Here is a 13,578-nt window from a genome sequence, read left to right as displayed (position 1 = left end):
GAAATAACCTAGATGATCTTTAAGGTCCCTTCCAACTCTAACCACTCTATGATTCTGTTCTTTGAGTATCACCTTCACATTCAGGAGAAGAATTCAATCAAACTGGATAACATAAATTTTAGTATGGGATCACTCTCTATTTTCTGTTGGTATTACCAAATGATATGCAAACTTCCTGGTGAAGCCTTTGCTTTAGAAGCTTGGCATATCTGAAGAAATGTATCCCTTCCCCCCTGCCTCGCCTTCTGCTAATGGTATTTAAGCAATCGTGCCTACTGACTAGCAAAGCAAATTTGCTTTGTCCTTTATGTGCTGTATTTATCCTTCATGAATATCCACAAAATTAGGCAGGGATTTGGCCAAGAAAGTTGGATCATTCTTCCCAGAGAAGAAATTCGTAAATCTGGGAGGGTGGTGCTGTTTGTACAAGATCTAAAAGCAGCTTTCAGAATTTGCTAGAGAGGCTTGTGTAGCTTTAAGTAAGGAGATTATGTAAAATGCTGACTAAAGCTGAGAGCTTGCAAAGGCTCTGCCTAGCAGCAGAGCCATGTAAAAGAAATTAATAAATAGCTTTTGAGATCTCCCAAGGCAAGGACTTCTCACCATAACATATTTCAGTTTCTTTGTTTGGCCATTAGTCAAGCCAAATTTCCTCATTACATCTGTGTCAATCTTGTGTTCATCTTTCATTAATACATTAATATGGTCTTTCTTCTGGTTAGGATATATTTTTCTGTGTGTTTATTTTGTTTTCTGAGCACTAGAGAGGAATGTCCTTACCCTTATATCAATCACACAATGAAAAATAAAAGAGTAGTGTTTGAACTTGTCTTTAGATGTTCATTTGAAAAGTCACGTGAAAGCAATCTCTAGTGATGGGTTAGGTTTGTTTTGGGGTTTTTCTAGGATGCCGTTACTGATTGAAAAATTGATTGTACTTTTTATCTCAGTACAAGGAGATGTACTGAGAAAGAAAAAGGAAATTACCTTGAGTTGGAATAAAAAGCTCCAATTGAAACTTGAACAAAACTTAACAAAAATACTTCAGGTGAAGTCAAGGATTTCAGTAAAAGTTTCACTGAAGCTTTTATATAAGAATATAGAAATGGCAGAAACAAAGCTCTACTGCCAAAGCCTTCAGAACTTTTTTTTTTTTTTGCATTTTTGTTACATGTTTGTTTCAGGACTAAAGTAAAAGTTTTCTGTAGAAAAATGCTTTGATCTTGTGTTTACTGACATGCTTTAACCCTTTGGATAGTCTGTGTGTTCCGCATATCATATTTGCTAGTATGACTTTTCTTTGTACTGTCTCCATGGTCATGTATATTCCTATTCAAACATCACCTGTAGCAGTATGATGAATGGATGAAAATAACACGCTCGTGCACAACCCGTTCAGTGCTTTGCAACTGTACTAGGGCGGAAAGGGAGAGAAGAAAACTCCGCTTGAGGAAGATGCTGCCCTGTTCAGTGGCAGCTGCAGCCTTGCATACCCCAGTGATCTCCAGGGGTGCAACAGTGGACAGGAGGGGTGATGTGAGCAGGATTTGGGCACTGCGTGCTTGGAAAACTGCATGCTGCCCCAGAAAAGAAGCCCTGGCTGTTCCTGCATGGGCGAGAGTGGACTGTGCCTTCAGCCAGTCATTAATTTCTCTGTCCCAGGGAGGATAAATTGAAGATTTCTTCTACAGGGGCATAAGTAGCAGAGATCCTGTTCTGTTTCTTTGCTTTACAAGATTATTTTGGACTTCAAGAAGTATCATTTGGAAAAGCAACTGCATGCTTTTTGTCACATAACTCAACTGATATGGTTGAGTAGGATCACTGAACAGGTGATGACCTGGCGTATCTCAGCTTATATCTGACTTGTACTGTGAGGATCAGGTTCTCACGTTTCATTACTGTATTTTAGATATTTTGTTAATAAGCTACTGTACAAACTCCTGTTTTGTTTAATTCAGTGGCTTGAAAAATATACTGGCTATATAAATCCAGTTGGGCCCAACCCTGTCTTCAATAAAGCTTTGGAAAAAAAAAAAAAGTACTATTGAAGTTAATGGACATCATAAGCATTCTCAATTCATTATTGAATGCAGTATATTAGTTAGAGAAGCATGGATATAAGAACTACCTTTTGATCATACTTCTTGAATACCGGCTTAGTTTTGAGTGTACAGTCCCTTTTTTATGAGCTTTCATGACAAACATCAAAGAAATGAGTGTCTCTATAAACTCCTATTTGTAGGAAGTATATAGAAAGTATCCCTCATTAATGCAGAAACACTGAATCAGTTGTCAAAGAGAGCAGCTGTGAATTCTGATAATTGCCTAATTAATCTAATGATACATTTTTCCTATCATGATCAAACTAATACATTTCTACACTGGATTTGGATTTTGCAGCTGAGTTGTCTTGATACTGATTTTGAATATTGACTTTTAAAATTGAAATATGCTTAGGTGTATTAAGAAAGCTGAGCAAGTAAAAGTAATTTCCAATAACTCAATTATTCTCAGTAAATATTTGGAAATATATGTTGTCAAGGATGTGGGGGTTTTTATTATTATGCAACTGTTAGGATTCTAATTCTGGGCAGTTCTGTAGTTGTGCGAATCACAAAACAGAGCCTCAAATGCCTCTCCCCAAAAGAGCTCAGAACAAATTAATCTGCCAAACATATGTGTGTGGATAATCAATTAAACTAATATAGTCTTTTTTTAAAAGAAAACAAATAATTAAACATGTACAACTTAATTCATGTTATTGCTAAAATACAGAATAAAAGGATATGACACAGTTACAAAGACACTATTAATAGATAGCTACTGTAATTTTGTAGAGTTAACTTGATATCAATTTCATCATTGTTTCTGTGAGTAGTGGAAAATTTCAGGTACTAGATGGGAATTGGAAAACAAATCAGTGGCAGCAATTTGGGATTTGTTCTTTATTACAAATTTTTGTTTTCCTGCACTTTCTGTAAGCCCTTGAGCAGGACCAAATATTATACAGAAGATCCTCTTGTTCCAGGAAAAAAAGAAAGGTAACCAGAGATCTTCCAGTTCCTGCTGTATCTGGAAAATTGACAAATAGAATGATTTTACACATTGAGCAGACTATTGTCACTTGAAGATGTTCTCCCCTCCTTGCAGCACCACTGTTATAAGATTTGTTTCATTTCAACCTTAGCAGTGTCTTTCTGAGAAGAAAAATAGCTTTTAAATCTATAATTTAGTCTCCCATTTGGTTCTTTTCACCCTATCCACTCTTTAACAGTGTCTACCAAGAAATTTTGTGATTTGTGCCATATATGAATTTGGAAACTATATTACTTAAATAACAAACAGCAAAAGTAAGCATGACACATGGCTGTAAGCATTACATTTTGGTGGTAAGCAAGTGCTGTTGTGAAATCTTCTTTGCAGAGTTACTTTTCCGGTAGCACCTGGTACTGAATTCGGGCTGTCCTAATAGAATTTCAGTGAAATTATTTTTTACATGTTTATGAAAGGAATCTTTCACATGAGGAGCAATCTTGTCCTCATCTGTCACAACAAAGGTTAACTGTACAAGAAAAGGGATGTATGGAGACATGAGATCTGTGACTACGGGGTTTAGTATGTTCTCTTCCAATTACAGCCTGTGCTTCAGGTGCCTGGAATTTAAGCAAATTTGCAGGGTATTTAACAATGATTTCGACTTGAACTGCATTTTATAAAAGTGATCTTAGCCTATACAATTATGTCTAGAAGTTGAAGGTTGTGTCTTTCAAGCTAATGATGAAAATAGTGGAACATGAGCTAATACTTCAGTGATACTGAACTGTGAAAGAATTGACTCATGTTAATGGCTACAGACAATGAAAGAACACCACATGTAAATCACTCTTGCGATTTCTGTAGAAGTGAATGGAATTGTTTCTATGACAAGAGGAAATGCTGATAAAACTTCTATTTTTAAAGGAGAGTATGTCACTTGTTTCATAAAATATTTTTTCATGCTAAATTAACGTTCATACTATAATAGTATCCTCCTTGATGGCTAAGATACAAATATGTTAAAATGATTTCCCGTTGTTAAATGGGAAGAAGTTAAAGCATAATGACAAGATTGCTTCAAGCAACAGGTACTTCAGTGAAATGAGAAAATTTTGCAGTAGGGAAATCATCAGTCAAGACTAAATGATACCATTTTCTTTCTCACCAAAGAGATGATAAATGTCTTAGGTTTCAAGGATTTCACTTGCTACTATTTAATTTCTCTAATCATAGCCAGCAACAGTTATCAGTCTTGATGTGAGTTTTCTGAAGGGAAGCAATATGTACTTATAACTTAAATGCAACTACAAAGCAGTACTGTATTTCCACAGTTTTCTTCCCTTGAAAAATTACATTTTAAGGTATAGTGAAGGTTGAGGTACGTTTTGGCCCCTCTTACCACCTTTTGGTGTGAACTTTGTAACATTTATCTGCCAACTTAAATTTGAAAATACAAAGTGGATTTTTCTGTCCTTTAACTTAATGAATTGTTTGTTTGGAGTAAATGCTCACAGGAGTAGAGAATTTTTTTCACTGTGTCTTCCTAAAGTCTGTAGTTCAGTGATGTCCTTAACTTGGTATTTCCATAAAATACTTGTGGTGTCAGTAATGGAAAAAGATCTGAATCAGACCACAATTATGTATATAGAGAGATTTTTAAATTTTTGGGGGTGTTTTGGTTGGATTTTCCTTTAAAGAGGAGGAAAATAAAATTATTACTTTTATAGTCATACGTCATGTTTTTTACACATGCTTGCAAAGTAGATGAATGGGTCTTTCCGCTTTTTAAAACTTTTTTGCTTTGTCCCCTTTGGGCCTTTTTCCACATCTGGGTTAAGGTTGCCTGATTTATTTTAGCTATATACTTTTAAAAGGAGCAGCGAAAGGATCCCTCTAGTTTTTTGGGGTTTGTTGTTGGGTTTTTTTTTTAGGACAGTTCTAGACCGTGATAACCTGCAGTCGCTGTAGCTCCTGAAATCACATTTCCAATTTAACCAAAGGTCAACATACTCTCATTCTTGAAAACTGGTGGCTTCTATAATTGAAGCCAATGCAGTCTGAAATATTGTAAACCCTTTAATTCAAGCATTAAAATAGCACCATTTTATTTTAATTGGTAATAAAATACTGGATTTTTTTCTGTTTGTCCCCCAATTTCTGAACTTTGGGAAGTAATTTTACTCAAGTTTTCAGGATTGGTTTTTGTCCACAGCTACATTGCTAGGAACACTTACTGGGTCTATTTCTTAAGTAGAAATGAAGAACCATATTTAATCAGTAGTTTTCAGGTGCTGGTACTTGAAGGAGACTGCTACCTGCCATGCAAGTCAGCTAAACTAAATTTGAAACTAGAAAACCTCTCCTGCTCCTTCTTTGTAAAGCAAAACATGGCATTCAAACTTATCTTGAATGTGATTGAAGAATCCGTTTTCAGCTATATTTTGGAGCTCTGAGCAAAAGCATACAGACAGCAATGTAAATGGAGCTGTTCAGAGAATAATCTGCTCTCTGCAGGAACAAAGACATGCAGGGAATTGTCCAAGAAGAAACTGCTGATTAAAGTTTTGGCTGATAATCACTTTGTGTATGATTGAATTATGCTACTAAACCCCCTTTCCGTTCAAAACCATCTGCAGGGATTGTATATTTGTAAACAAAGACAGATTAAGATAATTTATTAATGCTTTGTCTGCCATCCACTCATTATTTCTACTAGAAGTATCCACTTCTAAGCTCCCAACCACGTTAACCTCTGAGCACTGAAACAACATTTTAATTGGCTTACAAGTATGAATAGGCTTTTATCCTTATATAAAACATGAACGTTTCTAAATCTAATTCATGCTAGGAAAGATGGGACCCACATGCTTTCAGGATTAAGTACAGTGTGTTAACTTCACTGAGTGCAGTTGTGCAGGGAGTCCTGCAAATTAGGCACATTCCTTGTTCTAGCCTGCATGGACAAAAACTTCCAGAGGGAGAGGACAAGAAGCTGGTGTGAAATGTTATTCAGGTTATCTCTGCCAGCTCTTTGCAGCAGTGTACGTACTTAATGCTCCCAAGTGAATGGCCAGGCTTTAGAATTGCAGAGCGAGTAAGTAGTCTGGCTTAGCAATTAGCCACGAGAAAGTAAAGCTGTACCTTATGTGGACAGACAGATGAAAGGTTGGTTAATTGAACTTCTCCTAAGTGCCAACTGTTGAGCAGCACAGAGAGGCATCCTGTCAATACGTGCTTAACACTATCAGAGAAAGAAAGTAGAGAACATCCTTTCTACCAATTACCTATTAAGTTGCAATGGAGCACCACATCTACCAAATCTGTCTAGGTCTATGAATTAGAGCATCACAGCTGAATGGTTTTATTAGATGTCTGTCTAGAGTTGAAAAGATTAGGTGCTTTACATATGGACTGGAAAAAGTGGCTGCAGAAAAAAAAAAAAAATCCCAGTAAGGCTTTTGTCTCTTTCCTTTGCTTTCTCAAATGGAATCAGTTGCTGTACTTTCTTTTCCGTTCAGTCTAGGCTCATACACTTTTATTTCCTAATCCTCAATGTTATCAGAAACTTTTGTAATGTATCTATTTAAATATGCTTATATGTCTAACTGTTTTTCTTTTAATAAAAACTGACCTAATCTAAATCCAAAAATACCCAAATAGTTAATTCACTATGCAAAAAAAAAAAAAAGAATTCTTTCTAATATAGCGTGAGTAAAGCTAGTAAACTTTATCTATATATATTGTGTGTATTTGCATATGTTTATATGCACGTGTGTGTAATCTGGGTAGTGTTGATCATCAGGACATGCATATATATTATGCAACAGTATAGATCCTGTTTATGAACTTAGCCCGGATAGCCTCCCTATTCCACCTAAGCTTACACCTATTCCTCTCATCAGTGGAGAGCGCAAGACTCTGCACTGGAGAGGTAAGGACAGTTTCTGAAAATGACCTGCTGGAGATGGGGAAGCCCCTTCAAGAGCCTCCATTTCAACAGCTTTGCTGTTACAGTTCACAGAGCTTGAAAAGTGTTTGTAGCTACATTTTCTCAGAGATGGTAAAATAGGCCTCTCCCAAGCTCTGTTGAGATGAAAGGTGTTGAGATGAGACAGTGGTGGATGGAAATGCTCTGACTTTCCTGGTGTATCCACAAACTAAAATAGCAGGACTCAGTAATGAAGAGCCTGCGGCTTATTGAACTAAGAGACTATCTGTAGTGAGGTGATACGGGAGAGTTTATGCCACTTGCCTACAATCTTTGAGCGGCAGCAATTCTGTTTCTTCCTTTCCTGGCCTCTCTGAAAAATGAAAGCTGAATTCATTACAAGTTGCTGATCTCAATTTATGTATGAGATTCAGAGCCAGTTGTGGTAGTAACTGTAGAAAAATAATTAGAAACTTGTGATTACCTGTACATGAGATTAGGTCAATTACTTGTTGCTCTTTTGCTACAAGTAAAAAGAGGGCTACTCTGAAAAATATTTTATTTTATGTTAGGATTACATTGTAATTTTATGTTGTTATTTTGACATTTTGTTTCACGCTTCCTATTTTTTGTTTAATAATTGAAAGTCTCACTTGTAATATCTTGCCTGTGTTTTCCTTCACGTGTATTATAGTCCACAAATTCATGTAACCTATTGAAAACTCTCTGTGAGACTGAGAACTTATTTATTTGAAGCTGCAAAGCTGATGTATCTTCAGCAAGAAAAACTGTAACAGTCATATCCTTCAGATTCCGGGGTCTGTATAGATTGATTACATGGATTGTTAGTGGTAAAATGGACAAAAAAATCAGTGATGTTAAAAACATTTGCTCAGGATACAAGTAAATGGGCACAGGGAGTTCTACAAAGTGGATTTTGGCACTGCCGGTATTTTTCAGTCTTTCATCTGATAAATCCTACTGCTTATTGTTAAAATAAAAATAGGGCTTTTCTCCCCTCATGACGCAGATATGAGGGCTAGCATTTTGCAGCAGCAATGGTGAGATACTGAGTGTGCAGAGGCTATGGATCTATTTCTTCCACATGAGGAATCAGGTGTCAGATGCTCTTGTGATATCTTGTATGTATTTTACCTGAAGAGCACTGTCAGATATATGTACAATCTGAGAAGAATAATAAAAAGTCATCTCTGTAACTAGGCACAGGCCTCACACCAGTAATGTTTGTGCCAGTGGCCAAACAGCTAACTGCTGGATCTCTTGTAAATTGCTAGGTTACAGGTGCCACCATCACAGGTAATATACATGTGCTTTGCATGTAGGATTTGCAAATCGGTACACCTGCAATGACTAGTGAGTTCTTCAGGTCTCTTCCTGGGGTTTCTGTTGGAGGATTTGCAATCTCTTTCAGTTTCAGTGCTTCTGCAAATTTAATGAACTCAGTATTCATCATCCAAGTCGGTTGGGAATCATATGCTTCCTTTCTGATAGATAAATACTCTTCAATTTCGAGTGTTTGCACTCATTTTTCAGTATGGGCATGTCTTTCACAATAGTATCCTCGCCAGGCATGCATGGTGAAAATCATACTGTAATCTTTCCCGGAAAAACACCATCTCCAAAGATGAGTCCACTTAAAAAGTCTCTTTCCCAAGTTAACTGCTGTCTTCTGAAGGTGCAGATGGTTCAAGGGGATTACTTTAAAAGCACGATGTTCATAGTCTCTCCTGTATTTATTATTATTGGTGTGGGAATACTATTTCCATCCTCTCCTGCTTGGCATCAAGTGTATTTCTCAAGACCTCTTAATACAGCAGATACTCGGTGTGCTTCAACAGACATGAATACCTCCTGAAAGCTAGTGTAAAGATCACCTCACTGAATAAGTAGATGTTAGCTTTCTCAGACATCCGCTCTATTTTCAAGAGAGTAAAATAGCAGTGGTATGCTGTGTGACTGTGAAACTGTTGCCAGATCAGGTGGGTTTTTTTGTTGGGGACAGTGGTTTATTCTACAGCCTTTGTGAGTAAGAAGGGAAGTCTGCGGTGGTACCATGGAACATGATTTCCTTTTGGTCTGCAACTAATCATACGAAGTACCGTAGGTACTGAATAACAAACAGTTGGGTTGTATTTAATGTTCTGTAATAGTGGTGTTGAATGGTGTGAAAGGTAACTTTGGAGCATCTCTCCCTGTTTTTTTTGTGTAACGTGAGTTTCTTAAAAATCACGGGAAAGGACTAGGTAGCAACTGCACCTGTTTTACAGAATCTTATTTAATTAGAATCTTTACTTCTCACTGTGAAGATCCTCAGTCATAGAATGATTTTAGCAGTGTGCTTTAGTTGATTGGGGTGGAGGGAAATAAGGGGGACTTCGTGAAGGAACATATTCCTGTTCCAGTTTAACTTTAATTACAGATAATGTTGAACAGCAAGTGGGTTTGTGTTAGTTTTGATTTACTTGGTTTGTTCATTATCACGAAGTGTAACTCTCTGTTCAGGAGTTGGGAAGAAGATGCAAAGGGGATTGAAGTAATTTCCTGCCTACAAACTTTTTCTTTATCTGTTTTCTCCATTATGTGTACCAGGCACTGGTTTGACACCAGATATATTCAGCTTACTATTATGTGTGGTTTCAATAAATAGACTACTCCAATATGCCTATTTGTACATAGTTTGATGTCAAATAGTTTCAGCTGAGAGTCGCTCCAGTTGCAGTCTATGCCAAGTGGGTATATAGATGAATGTTCAAAGACCATAGAGGGAAGATTTTATATGAGCCATAATTTGATGTTAATATTGGTCATAAATCTGTGTTGGAGTGAATTATAAGTTTCAGTATTTATTTTGGAAAAGGGTTACTTAGATAAAATGTATTCTGAAATTACTTTGTAGCTTTTCTATGCTCTCTGAGGACTATGGACTGATTGTGCTTGTGCCTACATCCTTAAAGGGATAGCACAACTGGTCTGTGTTCTTGCATGTGAAGCTTTGGTTGGGGATATGTTCTGACGGAGAAGTCGTGGGTGACTCGTTTATTTATTTGTTTCTTTCTCATAGTGACGCTTATTATTTTCATTAGTTTTTAACTAACTTAATAATAAAGTGTGCATGTAGGTCTGAAGCTTATAGGTTAGAGAAATTAATGAAATGTATCTTTTTGGCTTTCTAGTTTAATATGAGAAGAAATACATCTTTGGAGTATTCCTCTGCAGTCTGCACACTTGTTTTTTAGCTGTTCCCTTGTTCAGTAAAGTAAACAAATGTTCTTTCAGGATTAGGGATTAATGGTAAGGAATCATGTGACAGCACAGCATGTGCCTTGAGGGAACAGATCAAGAGAAGTGTCAGCCAACCACCTGCACTTAGCCAAGTCACTAATTAAATCATGAATGTTGATTTGAGTTGTAGATTTTGCTGATGTTTGGCAGAATGGTCCTATCTGATAAATACTGTCTTGTTTTAGTGAGACTTTAATAAGATTAAAAGGTTTTAACTTTATTTTTTATTATTACTAGTTGTGTTTTTAAATATAAAATTATAGAGATTTTATTAAGACTTAAGAGAGACTGGTAAATACATAAGGCAGTAAATAGTAGGCTGTTAGACTCATTTTGGTTGGAAGAGACCTTTAAGATCATCAAGTCCAACTGTTAACCTAGCACTGCCAAGTTACCCCTAAACCATGTCCCTCAGCACCAGATCTACCCCTCTTATAAGTACCTCCAGGAATGGTGATTCCACCACTTCCCTGGGCAGCCCGTTCCAATGCTTCATAACCCTTTCCGTGAAGAAATTTTTTCCTAATATCCATCCTAAACCTCCCCTGGGGCAACTTGAGGACATTTCCTCTTGTCCTATCACCTGTTACTTGGGAGAAGAGACCAACCCTGCCTCGCTACACCCTCCTTTCGGGTAATTGTAGAGAGCAATCAGGTCTCCCCTCAGCCTCCTTTTCTCCAGACTAAACAACCCCAGTTGCCTCAGCTGTTCCTCATAAGGCTTGTGCTTTAGATGCCTCATCAACTTGGTTGCCTTCTCTGGACACACTTCAGTCCCTCAATGTCCCTCCTGTAGTGAGGGGCTCAAAACTGAACACAGTATTCCAGGTGAAGTGTCACCAGTGCTGAGTACAGGGGGACGGTCATTTCCCTAGTCCTGCTGGCCACACTAGTCCTGATACAAGCCAGGATGCTGCTGGCCTTCTTGGCCACCTGGGTACTCTGCTGGCTCATATCCAGTCGGCTGTTGACCAACCCCCCCAGGTCCTTTTCTGCCGGACAGCTTTCCAGCCACACTTCCCCATGCCTGCAGCGCTGCGTGGGGTTGCTGTGTCCCACGTGCAGGACCCGGCACTCGGCCTTGTTGACCCTCACACCACTGGCCTCGGCCCATGGATCCGGACTGTCCAGATCCCTCTGTAGAGCCTTCCTACTCTCAGGCAGATCAACACTCCCGCCCAACTTGGTGTCGTCTGCAAACTTAGTGAGGGCGCACTCGATCCCCTTGTCTGGGTCTTTGATAAAAAAATTAAAGAGAACCGGCCCCAGTACTGAGCCCTGGGGAACATCACTTGTGACCAGCCGCCAACTGGATATAACTCCATTCCCCACAACTCTTTGGGACCAGCCACCCAGCCAGTTTTTAACACAGCAAAGCATACACCCATCGAAGCCATGAGAAGCCAGTTTCTCCAGGAGAATGCTGTGGGAAATGGTGTCAAAGTTGTTAGCAAGCAAACAACTGAGTTGCGTTGTGGTTTACTTTTTTTTTTTCCCCTAAGAGAGAAAATGCTTCTTAGATGGCTGCTTTCCTCCAATATGAAACTATTGGATTAGTATGCAAACATTGTTTCATAAATAGTGAAAATTGGAAAGGTTCTTCTCTCTGGCCGGTTTATGGAAAACATTGAAAAACAGGGAATATCTTCTCCTCCACTGCTTATTCTTCAGTACTAAAGTTGGCCCCTGAGCTTCTAGCAGAAAGCAGTCCGTGTTCTCAGAAAAGTAAAGTACTATTGCTGTGCCTGATTTCTGTAAGATTAAAGTGGAAAGGAGGCTTATTTTACATTTAATAACTTTGTTCTGTTCATCATAGGGACTGACCAGTATTTGCTTCAAAGGATATGTACCAAGCTACCAATTGTCTTTATTCTGTGTTTGTACTGTTTGTTTGGCTGGATGTGTGTCGTAGACCAGGAAGCTCACAAAAGTAATTAATTTACTTTTCCTGCTATGACCTGCTGTACAGGGTTGTACAATGCTGTCAAGTGGGTTGTGTAGCATTTTGATTACGCCAATCCTATGCCTGACACTGTACAATAAAATCAAAAGTTTTCACTGTGGGAGACCACAGTCTATTGGGCAGGTTTGAAAGGATAACTCACTAAAAGAAACAAATCTTAAGAACTGATGATATAATACAAAATACTGTTGGCCTGATTGACTGGTATGTGAAATGATAGAAAGCTGGCATGAGAGAAAACACTTGCTATGTGGACAGAATGAAAGCTATGGCACAGGGGTCCAGCACAAACCTATGAGACCAGATACAGGTTTCCATCACCAGAATTTGCCTGGAAACGTTCTCTTTATCTGAACATGCACAAGTACTGCTCTCCCCATCTTCAGGAATGAAGGCAAACTCAATCTAAAGTGATAGTCCAGCATGCTAATGGATGATGTTAAAAGGCAGGCTTGTGGTTGTGCTAGATATAACAGAAGAATGTGGAGATGCCATTTGTTAATTAATTCCTCTTTACTCCTCCTTTTTATGTTTGGAACCATTTGCAGTTCATAGAAGTAGGTTAACCCTGTAAATGTTTGGTTTGGCCTGTTAATGTGTTTCTGTTAAAGTACATTGGAAATTCCACTCTTTATATTATCTACCATATTAGATGTCTTTATTACTTAATGTTAAGTTATGAGCTTAACATCTCACTCCCAGCAAGGTCTGAGAGACTGTTTAAAATATATCCTATTTTTTGATGTTGTACATTGATTTAATCTTGAAATTGAGGCTGCTTTATTTAAAATGGAGTAGAAAAGCCCCTGTTGTAAGCTCCGTGGATACCATTATCCCTGAGGTGACAAGTTGTTAGCAATGTAATAAATAGAGTGGAATTACAATAGACTTAACTTAGTGTAATTGGAATTTCAGGCAGGCAAGAATCTAAAAGAGCCTTTTTTCCAATCTGCTGTCAATTTTGGCAGCAGATTGACAAACAGGGGTCCCATAAAGTTAGGATGAGCAAACAGCAGAGCTCATTGTGTTTCCTTGTTCTAAGGCATGACAGTTTGGATGGAACCAGCATTTTAAAAAACAGGGCATATTTGAAGCAGTTGCAGTAATTGTAAATAGAAATTCAGTCTATGGCAGAAAAGAGGCACATATATGTGTGGTCCTCCAAGTGTCTGCTTAGTGGCATTGTATGCGCTTCCCGCATAGAAGAGCCTTGGTCAGTCCTTACACTGTCTGCGTATGTGTTTGTCCTCCTTTGTGAGGACTGAAGATAGTCTGTAGGTCTATTGTGGTGGCTCTGGCCCGTTGACCATGATGACTAGAACTCAGTTCAGCCGGCTGCACAAAT

The sequence above is a fragment of the Charadrius vociferus genome, unplaced genomic scaffold, assembly GCF_000708025.1.
Source record: "Charadrius vociferus isolate BGI_N301 unplaced genomic scaffold, ASM70802v2 scaffold108, whole genome shotgun sequence".
Taxonomy (NCBI): domain Eukaryota; kingdom Metazoa; phylum Chordata; class Aves; order Charadriiformes; family Charadriidae; genus Charadrius; species Charadrius vociferus.
Note: the sequence above shows the minus strand (reverse complement) of the source record.